The sequence below is a fragment of the Vanacampus margaritifer genome, chromosome 2 (assembly GCF_051991255.1).
Source record: "Vanacampus margaritifer isolate UIUO_Vmar chromosome 2, RoL_Vmar_1.0, whole genome shotgun sequence".
NCBI lineage: Eukaryota > Metazoa > Chordata > Actinopteri > Syngnathiformes > Syngnathidae > Vanacampus > Vanacampus margaritifer.
Genome location: NC_135433.1, coordinates 23,532,286 through 23,549,251, shown reverse-complemented (window position 1 = coordinate 23,549,251; position 16,966 = coordinate 23,532,286). Strand labels below are relative to the sequence as shown.

At 38.3% G+C, this 16,966-nt stretch overlaps 1 long non-coding RNA gene across 1 annotated transcript; it reads right to left on the bottom strand.

Annotated features, from left to right (window-relative positions):
- Positions 1-970: 970 nt before the first annotated feature.
- LOC144044201 (uncharacterized) lies at positions 971-14,657 on the bottom strand. Its single transcript, XR_013291206.1, has 3 exons — positions 14,552-14,657; positions 2,389-2,504; positions 971-2,324 (listed from the first exon to the last, which is right to left on the bottom strand). It is a non-coding gene; the product is annotated as an uncharacterized LOC144044201 (long non-coding RNA).
- Positions 14,658-16,966: the final 2,309 nt, after the last annotated feature.

Here is a 16,966-nt window from a genome sequence, read left to right as displayed (position 1 = left end):
CTTTTCTCCACTTCTGGATAACATTTATAGTGACTTGGAGCGCTGGAATAATCTTCCTATTTCTCTAATAGGACGAATAGCCACCATTAAAATGAAAGTTTTACCTAAAATAAACTATTTTTTCTCAATGATTCCATTTAAACCTACGGCTAAATGGTTCCAGTTGTTGGACTCAGCCGTAACAAAATTTTACTGGAATAAAAAAAAAAGCAAAGATTAGTCTATCTACTCTTCAGAAAAGCAAATCCAAAGGTGGTCTAGAGGCACCAAACTTTATGTACTACTATATAGCTAACCAGCTACAATATATCGTTCTATGGGCACAACCCAACAGAGACACTAACTGTTGGTTGGAACTAGAACAGAAGGATTGTAATAACCTCAGACTTCGAGATTTACTCTTTATTACAACATCAATTAAGCGCCATAATTGTTTTAAAAACCCAATGATTTCCGCCACCGTGACTGCCTGGTGGAAGGCACTAGAATTGACAAAAGCCCAAGTGGAGCCCTGTGGACTTTCTCCCCTATGGCATAACCCCGACTTTCAACTTAACAACCAACCGTTTCATTTAGCTGTGTGGGAGCAGAAAGGAATTACACATCTCCACCATCTCTTCTCAGATAATATGTTTATATCATATACATCCTTGCTCCAAAAATACAATATAGAAAACGGAAATTTTTTACATTATCTACAAGTTAAAAATATGATAAAGAAAAAAATTCCAACACTTCGGGGTACGAAAAAGTCTCTTGAGGAACCTTAATCTGAACAAAAGTGGTGACCAGATCAGTCTGCTATCTGCCATTAATTGCCGGTGAAACAGTCACCTGCACGGCCAGAAGTCATACTGTTGTGTTGGAGCAATTCATTATAAGTTATGGACAATTTCTAACATTGTTGCTTCATTTGATTAAACATACAGTGGTGTACGCAAGAACGTGAATTTTCAACAAGCACTCTTTTATCAACGGCCATTTTATTTAATTTTTTACAGTGTCAGAATCACAGACGGGCAGGCTAACAAATAGCATCTATGTCGCGGTATTCAAACCCTTTATTCAACTCATCGTTTGATTTCTGAACACAATATAACATCACTCATCGGCATATATTCTTTGCTTGCCCTTTGCAAAAAAATGACTAATTACCGCAACTTACTGAGGAGTTGTGTTTACAAAGCAGCGACAAAAATAAGTGTTTTGTAACAGGCTGTGTGGAAGGGGCTGCCACTTGGGCTTCAAGCAATAGCCCAAAGCCAAAGAAATAGCACAACCCAACTCAATACTTTGATGCTTGTTAAACTAAAAGTCTTGAAGTTTTGTGTGACTTCTCATGGAAATATTTCCATTTAATTTATTTGTTTTCTTTGTTTTTTCTTCTTTTTTTTGAGAGAGATTTCCATTTAATTTCGAATCGGAGCATCCGACTTTCATTGGCGCCCGTGCATTTGGCACTTTGGCTTAATTCACTTCTTCATATTAACTCGTATCACATTGCACTTACAAAAATTCATATCATTTACTGTATTATTTTGGTCTTTTTATTACAGTATTTCTTGTTGTTTGTCTTTACATCATGTGGAGCAGTTCAGAATCTGTACTGATTTAATAATGTGAATAAACATAAAATAATTAAAAGACATCATCAGTAAACCATTAACTGTGTTAATGTTTGCATATCACTACAGATTGCTAGTCAACGTTGACTGTAATAGGTTTCGCTCTGACCAGACGATCAGAGGCCGAGAAAATGCTGACTTCTATGATGGCCAGATTTCTGTCCCTGTGAGGACAAATTGGACATTTGATCCGTCAAAGAGGCAATCTCACTTTAAATTATATCATTGTGAAGGCCCTAAGCAAATTAGATTGACAGACACACAGAGCCTGAAATCTGATTGGACCAAGAAATCTACAGTAATGTCCCTAAACACATACCAGAAGCAGTGCAGCCAAGAAAAATGCTACAAAATGAAGCGAATAGACAATTGGGAATAAATGAAAACAATTGCATGGAACACATACTAGAATTTGCATTTTGAATGTGGGTCAGTACTTCAGATAGCATTTAGGCAGAGAAGGCCTTGTTGGTTTAACTGCATGACTAGTCCTTTATGCCAAGAAACCTGTATATCCCAAACCTGCAGCAACGTGATCAACATCATTCCCCGTTTTCCAGTCATGCATCAAGTCATCAGGGCCCGCGCGGGGACAATGGCGGCGCTTGTCTCACCACCAGTTTCATCCGGACGGCTGGTTGTCGGCAACGTTACCGCACAAACGAGCCGTGTTTCTTCCGGGCCTCATGACGCTCTGACCTGAAAGAACATCACAAGCTTATATAATCGGCCCGTGCTTCTCCGTTGACAATCAATGACTCGCCTGTAGCTCACAAGGGGGCCGAGAGTTCCGCGAGCTGCCCTCAGAATAACCTCGTTTATTCATTCATCTTTGGAGTACGGCAAAGTGGGTTAAAGGCTGCTTATACTCTTTGTGACCTGTGAAAGGTGGAACAGTTAGGAATAAGATAAACATCTCATTTATTTATTTACTCTTTTGGGGGTTTTTGCATACAAAATTGAAACGATGTTACAAAAGTCTTTTATTGCAATACTTGAGTAAAAACAAGCAATCAATTAAATCCAATAGGAATGACACTAATGAAGTTGAGCTCAAACTACATCAAATTGTCATTAAATACTAATAATAATAATAACTAAATAAAAATAATCATGTGACTTAATAGTGTGTGTTCACGTATTAGAAACGATACCTTTGTGGTACTCGCGCATTAATTTAACCTTTTCCCAGGTGTTTGTATGAACTCCGTGCAAGGACTTCCTGTGTTTTTTGGTCTCTGCACCTGCGACCAGCATCCTCCAAGCTTGTTAGGCAAGTTCATTAATGCGATCTGGACTGTAATTGCCCCCCAAATTTATGGAGCGGTGCTGCAGCTGTTCCAACTATGCAATGCAGAGAGCTGTGTTGCGTTCAAGAACCTCCCCTGAGTCCTACACTCAAAATGTCACATTAGAATTGTTCTCTATTTTTCTATATTGCAATTCATAAGTGTTTTTTGTGATGTATTTTTACCATATTATAAGCAGTTAAGATAATGGATGGATATAGTATAAATAGAAAAGTACTGCCGTATAATAAAAATAAACTACTAATAAACTTGGAAGATAAAATTAAACAACTGACGGATGAGTACGCAATAAACCCAAATAACCAAATATGGACTGACTTGCAAAATACAAAAATACAGTTAGACGATATGCTAACTAAAAGGACAGTGTTTATAATACAACAATTGAGATACAACAACTTTGAATATAATAACAAATCAGGTAAATTTCTTGCAAACCAACTTCAACGCAATCAGGAAAAGTCTCTTATAACGGCTATTAAAGGGACAACTGGTGAATGCACACAATCACCAGAAGAAATTAATCACATTTTTTATAACTATTATCATAACCTATACTTAGAAACTAACAAGCCTAACCCTGAGCATATTGAGGCATTCCTCAGTAGCTTAAATATACCTCAGTTAACTACTGAATATAAAGATATGTTAGATGCGCCACTTACTATAAACGAGTTGTACAGTGCTCTAGATAGTATGCCTAATGGCAAAGCACCTGGCCCGGATGGTTATCCGGCTATATTTTTTATGCACTTCTGGTTAATGCTTGCTCCACTATTCTTATTCTTAAAACTAATGGTTACATACGCCAACACATGAATACAGCAGCAATTAAACTTTTATAAAAGCCAGAAAAAGACCCCACCCTTCCATCAAGTTACCGTCCGATTTCACTAATTAACACTGATATTAAAATGATCACTAAGGCTTTCACATCTAGACTAGAAACAGTAATCTCGACAATCATTCATAGCGACCAAACAGGCTTTATTAAAGATCGTCACTCTACTAATAATATTAGGAGACTCTTTAACCTTATTAGCATGTCACAGCGGCATGATAAAAAGGCAGTTATTATATCATTGGATGCAGAAAAAGCTTTCGACAAAGTTAACTGGTCCTTCTTCTTTGCTGTTTTAAATAAATTTGGCTTTGGGAAATCATTTATCCACTGGGTGTCAGTATTATATGATTCTCCTAAAGCTACAGTTACTACTAACGGGATTATATCTCAGAGCTTTACTTTACAGAGAGCCACAAGACAGGGATGCCCACTATCCCCTTTATTATTTGCAATATTTATTGAGCCACTTGCATTAGCCATACGCCAGGAAAGAAGGATTCAAGGAATTCACTCTGGGGTAACAGAACATAAAATTAATCTATATGCCGATGATATCTTACTTTATTTAGAAAAGCCGGCTACTTCGTTAGGGGAAGTATTTAACTTAATAACTAAATTCTCACAGTTATCAGATTATTCTATTAACTGGACAAAATCAACACTTCTACCTATTACAGAAAATTCATGGAACCCTGCAAGCCAGGACCCACACTACTCATTTCCTATAGGTAATTTAGAATACTTAGGCATAAAAATCTCACCTAAATTATCTGATTTAATTCATTTAAACTTTTCTCCACTTCTGGATAACATTTATAGTGACTTGGAGCGCTGGAATAATCTTCCTATTTCTCTAATAGGACGAATAGCCACCATTAAAATGAAAGTTTTACCTAAAATAAACTATTTTTTCTCAATGATTCCATTTAAACCTACGGCTAAATGGTTCCGCGACATAATTGTTTTAAAAACCCAATGATTTCCGCCACCTTGACTGCCTGGCGGAAGGCACTACAAATTTCAAAAGCCCAAGTGGAGCCCTGTGGACTTTCTCCCCTATGGCATAGCCCCGACTTTCAACTTAACAAGCAATCATTTTATTTAGGTGTGTGAGGGCAGAAAGGAATTACACATCTCCACCATCTCTTCTCAGATAATATATTTATATCATATACATCCTTGCTCCAAAAATACAAAATAAAAAAAATATTTTTTTTTTCATTATCTGCAAGTTAAAAGTATGATAAAGAAACAAATTCCAACACTTCGGGGTACGCTCCAACCGCCTGTTTTAGCTAAAGATATTAACAAGCTTTCTCCGACAACAACAAAAAAACTTTCAAAAATGTATAAGTTACTTTCATATACTGATAAAATGTCTTTACCCATCTCGAAATGGGAGACAGACTTGTATATAGCACCGGAATCTGACTTTTGGATTCAAGTTTGTGAAAACGCATTTAAAATGACAAAACACACAAATTTACAACTTATCCAATATAAAATTATTCACAGAACATACATTACTCAATATATGATGAAGAAAATGGGACTCTCAGACTCCGACATTTGTCTCCAATGTTTACAAAACACTACAGACACTTATGTTCATGCTTTATGGTTATGTACTCCGGTTATGTATTTCTGGACTAAAATCTTAAAAAACTTTCCGCTATCTTGGACTGTAGGATACCTTTATCTCCAAACTTGTGTTTGCTAGGTGACCTAACAACAACTGACTTACCACAATTTCAATCTACACTTGTAGCCCTTACTATCGCTAAAAAAACAATTCTTGTTAACTGGAAAAATAAACAAACTCTGAATATCGACCAATGGTCTAACCTCCTCATAAATCACATTTTAATGGAAAAAATATCTGCCTCAAATAAAAACCAAATATCAAAATTTATAGAAACATGGTCTACGTATATAGAATTTTTTAACCTAATTCTGGTTACTTAATTCTGTCTGTTAGCGAGAGCCACTACATCGTGATTACATTGATGTTTCTGCATTTGGCGATTTATTATTACATTATATTATTAGTATGGGATTTTTTTTTAATGGGCTTTAGGTGAACTGATGAATACACACACGCTCGCACGCACGCACACACACACACACGCACATACACATACTCACCCACATACAAAAAAAGTGTATATATATATATATATATATTTTTTTTTTTTTATATATATATATATATATATATATATATATATATATATATATATATATTTTAAAAAAAATGAGGAAAAAAACATTTTTATTTTATTTTTATTTTTTTTAAAAAGGAGAGCAATGATGATGTCAAATCGAATGAACAATACTGAGCTCTCCTTAATAAAAAATAAAATAAAAAATAAATAAATAAATAAAAATAAACTAAAAACAAAATATGAAAGTGTCCAAAAATTGTAAAATAAACAAGTAAATAAAATAATAATATGTAATTTAACCAAAAACAGAATAGTTTAATATGTAGGCCAAAAACTAAATTAACATTTAAAATAAAATACAATTCCAACTGTCATTCAGATATTAAGAAACGTTAACCACTGTATCATCAAATGAAAATATAGTATGGTGTAAATACTTAAATTATTAATTTCTATTTGAACTGACATTAGGATTTTATTTAATTTTTTAAACTTTTACAATACAAGGAAAGTAAATTATCAATGAAGTCGACAGCATTTGAGAACCAATCAAATCATTACCCACACCATAAAAATTGTGCCCTATGTGCAAAAAAATGCCATATTTTTAACAATATTAATTGAACAAAAGCAACAACAGCAAAATAAGAATGTACGCATATCACTCATTTTTATTAGTACAAAATGCTGCTAACTTGTATTTTAGGCCACTGCACTGCAGGGACAGCAATCCAGTGAACACTTTTACTTTTAGCATATCAAACGTTGTGTGCAAAATTTTGCGAGGCCAAACGGCCAACGCGGTCGCAAGTCGCACCATAAATAAAACGTGGCCGTTGGTGAATCAAAGTTGAGGTGACTATAAAGGAGCATGATAATGACACGGCTGAGAGGACTGGAGGCCACTGGGTAATTACACCGCTGATGGAAATAGAGTGGAGGATGCTGTCATTATGAACGCGACTCCCCCCGCAAAGCCGCAGCCTTTTACAACTTTTCACCAGAGTTATAATCTGCGTGTGCTCTCAAATGACCATCTTCCCGGGAATTATAGTCATTTGGGAAGCCAGGCAGCTGGATGCGTTTAGCTTGCGGGTTAATTGTGAAGTTGCTGTCCTTTTCTATGGGCTCGTGGTTTAATGACTGTTGTTTCCTTTATTTTCTCCATCCGTAGATGCTTTGGCTAATTGAATGAATCGGTCACGCTCTCATAGGAAATCCAGTTTATTAAACTGTTTATTTGGTTGTTGTTTTTTTTACGTGAGAAGTCCTCCAATTCTGTACGGTCTAGCCAAAAGGCAATAAACAAGGAAGCTGGCATTTTAGCACAGGTGGGCAATCTTAAATGTGATGTCATTTAATAAATATTCGAATTGCTGTAGTTTACCATGATTTTTTTTTTTTTATCCATAATGAGCAATGATTAAAACGATAATATAACTACGCAAATGTATCTTTGAGTCCTTCTGTGCCAAAAAACACAGGTGTTTCAAATGATCAGCTAATCAGCAAGCTCTGCATGGAGCCGGACAACGATCCTCAGCTGTGTTGGCTGACCGGGGTTGAGAATCACTGACTTAAAGAGACACTATGTAGGATTTTTTTTTTAATTTTTCAATGTTCATTCATTTTAGAAATCTATTACTAATTTCAATATTATGCTAAAAAAATAAAAAAGCTCTTATCACATCAACGTACATTTTTTTCATTCAGGTCTATATTGCCCAATTATATTACGTTAGTCATGCCTCATCTTCAAGAAGGCTGACATTTTTCACCGCTATCTTTTTGCTATAGATACCAGAAGGAGACAAACTTAGCAAATTGGTTGTAAGCTTGCGAAGTCTGGTCTGAGGCACTGTAGCTTCAAAATACACACGCTTCAAACTTAGGTCATTGCATTCTATTCACCCTAGATAGCCAAACTTTCTACACACTGTCCTTTTAAACTATATTTGCAATGGGACTGTTACTTTAACCAATCAGATTTCAAATTCATTATTGCAGGCCCCGAGCCCTGACCCTCACTGATGTCAGCATTTTTCCATCCTCTGATTGGTTGGTCAAATCAAAACTTGTTACCGCCAACCCTGATATGTGCAATATTCACACAATAATTCATTTAAAAATGTGCTGTTAGGTTTTTGTATAGTATTGAAGGCTTCTATAAATATGACGTGAGAGTGGTGAAAATCAAGATGTACTGTAGGTAAACGTCCCAAGTACCAAATGCATGACCCGCTACTGTGGTGTCCCGCTAGGAGTTGTCCTTTGCACTGATGAGATAAGCCAAGAGCTTGCATGGCCAGCATCAAGGCTTTGGTGTCAAGATAACGTTTGTTGTTTTATTCACGGTAGTCTTCTTAGACGTTTGATATCATTTAACCTTGATGGATTGCAGATCATTCTCTCCCTGAAATTACATTCAGCATTTTTTACAGCCGTTATCGCCTTGTTTGAGAACGAGGGGGGGGGGGTGCTTTTAGAAAAGGAAACCATTTCATCATTTCAGTGAAAATGGAGGATGAGTTTTAAGTGCTTAGATTTTCTTTAAAACTCATTTGGAAAGTCAAAGCTGGATTTTTTACAGGAGTTTCTCTTGTCACTTTGACACAATGTTGACCTGACATTTGTGGCAATTTCATATCTCGTAGCTATCAGGCCTTCGCTGGTACTGGAAGCTGCCTGAAGCCAGCATTTTCTTTTCTGGATGTTTTTTTTATACACAACATAAAAATTGGGATGAATTAATTCAAGTATGAATTCCTTTGAAACCTGGGTGAGTCAAAATTATGCAAGTCGAAATGCATCGATTCCCTCAGTCACATTAACTCTCCCGCTCATCTTGGGGCGTGGGGGAGTTTAAGCTATTTTGAACTCACTTTTGTTGGCATATCCAAAACACAAACTTAACTTAAGATCATTTGAAATCCTCACTCTTAATTTATCACACAGCCTGGTGGCAGCTATCTGTTTTCAGCAATTTTCTAGAGCATTGAATTGGTGGGCAAGCTGGAGCGTATCCTAGCTGAATTTGACGGATCACCAGCTAAATCCAGGGCACATATGGACAAACAACCAGACACACTTACATCTTAGGACCAAAGTATTCAGTTCAGCCAACATGAAGCTTTTGATATTGTGAGAGCATGCGAGAGTACCTGAAGAAAATCCATGCTGCTTTGGACCGAGTATAGAGCCTTGTTGAACACCAGAATCTAATGTATGTGTGTTGACTGAGTAGGCTGTAAAAATGTGTGGACTGAGAAGTGAGTCTTGTACAATGCAACCTATTTTCTACTGTAATGGAAAGTTTTTGTGACAATTATGTAAACAATGTTTTAAAAACCTATGGACCTAATAGAGAGCCTTGTGGAACGCAGGCAGTATCGAGCATCAGAGTTCCGTTCGTTGCCTGGCTATGTTTTTTGTTGTTTTTTTGGCCTGTTAGTCAGTGTCAGAGCTGTAACAGAAGCAGCATGATGCCTTTAAGTGTCTACATTTGTCCTGTGTTTGTATAAATGCCATGGACACCACGAGGGGATTAAGTCGACCCCGCAATTTTCCAACTTTGGAGTTTGTATCAGAGCAATAACAGAGATTTCAGGCTTTACTCAACGATCTATCGTAATAGCTTTCCTGTCATCAGGCTGGCCTTAAATGAACTTCATTAAGACACAAGTCGATGCTGAGGGAGTGACGATGTGGTTGTGAACATGAGCTCATCCATGACAGCCTGTCCAGCTGCCTTCCCTCCCCACTTCCAACGGGAAGGGACAGGGAGCGGGTTGGTGTTTTCCCGCAATCCCCAGCAGGAATTGACTGATGAACCACGGGCCGCCCGCCGTCCTCCCGGCGCCTGCTTAGCAGCGCAACTTCGGCCTCTTCTGACAAGAGGCTCTAGTTGGTGTGGACGCACGCCGAGCGCGAGAAGTCTATGGGGCATGGTCAGGTCAGGTTCACGGGGGTGGTCCTTGGGGTCCAATGAAGTTGGACAGGTTATCATCATCATTTGTTTGTCACTAAGGCCAGTGTGAGACAAGGCGCATATTTTACATCCCACACCATAAGAACCCCCCCCCCCCCCCAAAAAAAAACCAGCACTAAAATAATTATTTTATTATTATTGAAATAATTATTTGTCTAAATCTTGTCTCAATTCACTCACAAATGTATTTCTTTAGTGTTAAATCTGGGCCTGTTTGGTGGGATACAAATGTGTCACTCTGTTGTGTGAATGGCAACAGGTGGATTATACACAGGTTAAATGGACCTTTTGACATCTGGTTGAAGAGAATCCATCGTTCTGCCTGTCACTCTATCGACGGCATTGATAGATAAACAAATGCATTATTTGTAGTAACATTTTTTATCATTTCCTGCAGTGCATCTGCTGATCTTTCAAGGCGCATTGGTAGACAATCACCACTGTAGTGTTTTTGTTTTGGTGGTTTTCCATCTTCCTCCTTTTGAAATGGCACACTTTGATCATTCATCGGCCAAAGTGGGTCAGTCCATTTTTGCGGTGGGGGAGCATTTGTACAACTTTCCTTGGCTTGAAGATCATCATGAGACTTTGACAGGAGTATCACATGATGTTGATGATGTGTATTTTCCTCTTACTTGACTAAATCCTATCTGCACATCAGTGTGACAAATTCACACGCAGGGGTGGGAAGTGACCAAGTACAAATACTTTGGGTGGATGTAAAAAATAGAGCAAATGATAGCAGTCTTTATTAATTGCTCCACTTTTTCATTCTATGGCGAAGACAATGAAATTCAATTCTGATATATTTTAGCGCTTTTTTTGCCTTTACATGCATTTGAGGAGGCAGATGATGGAATAAGAACGTAATTAGCCATTAACTCATTCACTCCCAGGCATATTCACTGAAGCAACCTCCTTCGCTCCCGGCTGTTTTACAAAATTTTGACTGATTTTGCAAGGCCCACAGAATATTGTGTTCTATCGCTATAAAAACTTGGAACCTACCAAAAGAAAGATTAGAGTCTCTTCTTTCATCAGGGAAAAAAATATATTTCTATCTTTTTCCAAGTTTCATCGTTATTCACAAATCTGTTTAAAACACTGAGGAAATTAGCTTTTTGCAACATGGCCCTGGTTGAGCTCTTATACGCTGCTGCCTCCTGCTGGTCTTTTTTGTAATTACTACCATTGCTTCACCCGTTCTGTGCATTTCAGAGGCTGCATCAAAGCCTTCTGTATGCTCTAGCATAAAAACGTATAAATACGTCTTTGGTAGCATGGTAATATTTAAAATAGAACGTATTTATATGTTTTTGGGAGCAAAATAGTTAAAAGAGGTTTTTAACCCAGGTTAGGGCTTAAGTCGTGTGAACTATAGTTTGATTGAGTAGCTTGGCATTGGCAAGTGTGTTTAGGTGAGGAATTTAATCATTAACATTATTTGTCTTAAAACTCATTAACGGTCTGTTTGGAAAAAATATACCTTTAAAATGATATTAAATCGCAAATTTGTGGTGCTGATTGAGCTAAATTGCATGTATTATTGTGTTTGTAGTTGGTGTAGCCTCCACTCCAGTAATGAATAAAACACTCCCAAAAAAAAGAAGAAGCAAAGGCAGTATGCCCCTCATCATTGTAATAGTCTGTTCTCTGCTAGTTAATGGAATCCATACATCCGCCTAATTGTCTATTTTAGGAACCAGATCGGCATAGAATTACACTGCAATATACTTAATCATTACCATCAGTGGTGTGGGGTGCAGGACTCTAAGCCCCTTTCCATGAGGCCCATCCGCCTCCAAAGTGGAATTTGGAGCAAAGCCCGAGACTGTAAAACACTTGGAGTGCTGCTGAGGAAAAGACAGAGGAGGGAGGGGGAGGGGGGGTGTTGTTGGTGGAGATGATAGATGCAAGGAGAAAGGACAGTGGATGCGGTCGGCGCGGTCGACCCGCCGCTGTCATCCTCAATGAGCGCCTCGCTTTCAGGAAGTGGTTTGTGACACGAGGCTCGCGCTGCACAGGGAGCGTGCATGGACGGAGAAGCCGCACGATCGGCGCGTGTACTCTCCTTAAGTTGTTCTTTTCTACTTCACTCAATGTGTGAGCGCTACTTTGTTTTACGAAGCTTCAGTTAAATCAATTCTAATATTTGTTCCATGAAATTTTATTCATTTATTCCCAGCATTCTATTTTTTCTTTATTTCGTCACCTCTTGTCTCTTAGCAGCTCACTCCCAGAAGGCTAGATTTGTTTTCTTTCCAATAAGATTTCATACAAATATATTTAAAAAAAAAAAATCCTCCTCTGAGAGGTTAAATGAGCATCTCTGATGAGAATGTATATTTTTTTTTTGTTAAGTTTTTTATATTTTGGACATGTTTTTAGATCAATATAAATGGACAATTCTGAAATGATGTCAAAATGGTGGTCTTATGCTGCATTGGAGGAGGGATTGAAGTCGGATATATCCCACTCGGGAGTGTCTTTGTTTCGCCCTCAAAGTGTTTGAGGCAAATGTAAACAACAAAAGACTACGTTCACATGCAGGCTATAACCCTTTTAATACAAAACAAAAATGTTGGCAATGTTCGGGTTTTGTAAGGCCATGTAAAAACTGTGCGCATGCTTTCTATTTTCTTCTTCGTCTTCTATTCTTTTTCTTCGCTTATTTGATTCGCAAGGATTCTTGGTCTACGTAGTCACGACTTGAATGCATTGATTTCTCCACTGCGTTTTCACTTCTTCTTTTTTTCTCTACGGTGGAAACACCATAGTTTGTGCCTATATACACGTCCAGCTAATACAAGTATATAAGTCCGTGCTTCTGGCGCGTAACAAACCTGAAATACTCAAGCCGTTGTCAACAAACATGACGCTTGCAGCAAAGAAGCTCACTTCTGGAGCGAGGAGGAAACAAATGCTTTTTTTTAGCGTGGTGAGTGACGTAAATATAATGTCTTTTATTAAACGTATAGTAAGTTAAAAGCGGAAATGACGTTAATTACGTTGTCCGCGCGTCCTGGTCCGAACGGGTTATTCCAATCAAGCACAAATGAGCATGTAAACGGGAGTACCTCTTAAATGTGTTACTTTGATAGTTTCAGAAAGCGGAATTCTGACCTTAACCCGAATATTGACTGCATGTAAACGTAGTCAACAAAGATGGCTGATTCCGATAAATACTTTGTTTGTTCTGGTTAACACAGCCATTCCTAATCATGTTGTTGTCAAGAGAACATATGTCCTGTATTTACATTTGCCTCAAATACATGGGATTTCCCATCTTCCTTGAATGCAGCATTTTTCCTCGGTGAAACAACGCTCTCTGCTCGTTGAAAAGCATTGGACTTTTGCTCGTTGTAATTTGGTTTGTGAGGATTATTTTGATTTGAAAATGGGATAAAATGTTGTTTGCCTACTTTAGCAATATGCCTTGATTGTATGCTAGTCACAGGCAAAAGTAACAAAGCGTTGCATTGAGGGAATAGCAGAACCGGATGTTCGGATTTTTCAGCTCCAATCGTTGTCGCTTGAATTTTAAGTGTATCGGCTGCAATGCGTGGTAGTTCACTGTAGTTTCAGATCTGCAACAAAAGCAGAAAGCTGCCTACATGTAGCACTGTTTTTTTTTTTTTGTCTGAGCCCATTAATGCCAGCATATTTTCTCTACTAACAGTGAAGCGCTGCAGGGCACGGACAAGCAAACCAGCAATTCAATTAAAATAGATTAGTGACAACAATTCTAATTGTTTTTATTATTATGTGTGGATGGGCACAAATTACACAACGAGAACAGCCCGACAACAACGTCTGTGTTTGTTTGCTCGTGGCGCTCCATTATCGCGACAATACAATATGTCACAGCTGCTTTTATGGATTCCTGTCTGGACCATTTGTAGGCATTATCAGCCGAATATGACCCTGTAGCATTACGACGTCATATTAACCATCATTGGACACAACATTAGGTACACACGCACCAGTGTAACAACCCTAAGCTTCCTTTCCAGTTGTAGTTTGAAATCTATTGACCACGCAATGGCTCGTGACTGGAAAAACTTGTTAGTTGGGACACTTGTTGACTTTATAACTGTTTTTTCATGACATGCATACACCAATGAGTGAGCCATTAAGCAAGCGTTTCAATACTCCCTGAAGAGCAGTAGCCTGATTACGGCCGTTTATTCTCTTCCGTGACCTTCGCCTCAGCTGGCCTCCCCCTTTTTTCTCGACTGTACTTACGAAACAGCCGTCACACCACCTGCGTGCGCGTGTGCGCGTGCGTGCGGGTTGTGTGCGTGTGTGAGGAATGTGAGCCGCGTCTGTGCTTTTTCGAGCAAAAAGGTTGACCGCTGGCCCGCCTCGCTGGAGCAAAGTACTGCTTCTGTCATTAGTTAGCCTTCCAGAAACCTTTTCCATCCCCTTCCCACCTCATCCCGCCGCATGTGCCAGTGTTTTTTTTTTCTTCTCCCCACCCCGCCTGGAGCACTGAAATAGCACGTGTCTTGTTGTATTTGTCAGACATTCAAGGAGAATTCCCCCTCCAACCCACAGCTGGCTCAGGAATGTCCTGCGCCAGCCCCACCCCCCACCTAAAAAAAAAAAAATCTACCCACCTCAAGTCTCCCCTCACTTCATCAGCTCCTTATCCCAGCCCTCCACCTCGTCCTCTTTTTTAGCTCCCGTCTGCTCGCCTTTACTTCTGGAGTGGTTTGCTCAAAGCGTTGCCACGGAAACGAGAGCTCACGTCATCCAAACCGCCCATCTTGAAAAATGATTATGTCCAAAATGGCTGAAATTTGATATGCTTCTGCCGCACACAAAACTACAGTGATGAACTATAAAAAGTCAACTGCTTGGATGTCACATTATTCTATGGAAATATAAATGCAGTGGTCCTCGTTATTCACGACGGTTAGGGACCGGGCCACGCTGCAAATAGCAAAATTTAACTATAATTGATGACCATTATGAACGCACTGTAAAAAAAAATTCTACTTGTAAGATTTCTTAGAAAAAATGCTAAGAGCGAAAATCTGCGTATGATTGATGTCCATTATAAAAGCACAGAATTTTTTTTTAACCAATATTTTTTTTAATCTCTGATAATAGTAAAATCTACATATAATTGACATGCATTATAAATGCATTGAAAAATTGTTAACCCCCCCCCCCCCCAAAAAAAAAAAATTGTGGAAAAACACTCATAAACCACTGTTAAGCGTTGTCCACACAAAGAGTGAATTGGTTCCCTAAAAAAACACAAACAATAAGACAAAAAAAGCTTATAAACATTTATACCCTTTTTTTTTTTTAAATATTGAGGGGGGATTTTTTTTTGCTAATCCACGAGTCCCAAACCATGAGTATGTTGAGGTCCACTGTCGAATCATACATTTCAGATAAAAAGTACTGTACATCAATCATGCTGAGATGTTTTTAATTGGTTACATTATTTAGCTAGCTTTGAATTATTCAGTGCTAAGATTGTACCTAATGTTGTCTAATGAGTGGTTTAAATGACTTTAAATGTCATCAAAATGCTTCAGGTTAATATTCTGGTAATTGTGGCTTCAAATTGTCTTTTGATACAAACAGAAATCCATAAAAAATAGAAGCCATATTTTGTTGTTGCTAAATTTGCTGTATGATGATTCTATCTTGATCCTTGTGGTGTTTTGATGAAAGCATGTCATAGGCATGTTATAAGGACACCTGAGAACGTTTTTTTTTATTAGTGTACACACACACACACCTTTGCCACATTGCGATGTCGCTTTTGGCTTAATATGTAGGAAAAGCTGCCCCGTTTTAAGAGATTTACGGCACTAGACGGTGGTCGCCTTCATTTTCCACTCGTCAAGACAGACGAACAAAGGCAGCCTTGTTCCACACATGCATAGTGGAACCAGGTTTACACTATATAACATGCTCTTTCTCCACAAAGACATTCTTTCTTTATTAGTGGAAGATTATTATCAAACCCATCCAGAGGACTTTTGAAAACATTTTTTTTTTTATCACAGTTAACCATCTCCACAGTAAATCACTTTATACTCTTACCAAGACCCCCCTGCGGAGAATAAAGGCCCGTCGGTGGACTTTCTTGTGTGTACTCTGGCTATGAAAATGGGCCATCAGTGTGGCTTGAACATATTGTTCGCCATTCCGCAACAGAGCTGAGGTGTGTGAATAATGCGGGAGCATCTTAATTACTCATGAAAATACATGCAGGGCCCATTTCAAAGCCTTGCGGTCATATCCATGATTCATAAGAGTCGGGGGATGCGGTGGTGCGGAGGTGGAGCTAAAGTGAACCAGATGTAGCGCAGGGAAACCAAGGAAGGGTTTGAACGAGGCTCCGATGGCGTCGATTTTGAAGGCAGATAATGGAGGCGGATGTCACGGCTCCTTTTGGGTATCCCTGTTTGTCGGGGGGATGCGTTCAGGACTGCAATAGGAGGAAAATCTTCCAAACAAATCACATTAAACACATTCCCACTTATTAAAACAAACTTTTTAAAGTATTGTAGTGCCTGTTCACTCTCTCTTTGTCAAGAAAGGGGAAACTGGCACAGGAAGCAAAAGATAATTCAACTGTGTATATTTAACCACTGCAATGTTCAGCTAAAGCATATAATTTGTTAAACAAACATCAGCTAGCCTAATGCTAAAATACAATACGAAACACCACAGATGGGCTAATGGAAATTAGCAATGATGTAACGGTAATTGATATAATGCCAAACAACTTCTGATTTAACACACACAGTGCAGAAACACATACAAACGAAGCATACAACAAAACTGAACTTTTTTTTTATTAACCTGAACAGGTTAATAAAACACGCTTAATCACATTTTTTCTCATACATTTTTTCCCCCATGGCAATTATAAAGAATTTTAGTTGCTCGCAGCTTTTTGCTATTCGCAGTTGAACAGGTGAAAAAATGACTAATATTGCAGCAAGCTGCCTTCATGTGGTAACGAAATTATGGTAAATACCATATGCCGAGTTGAAAATTGCACA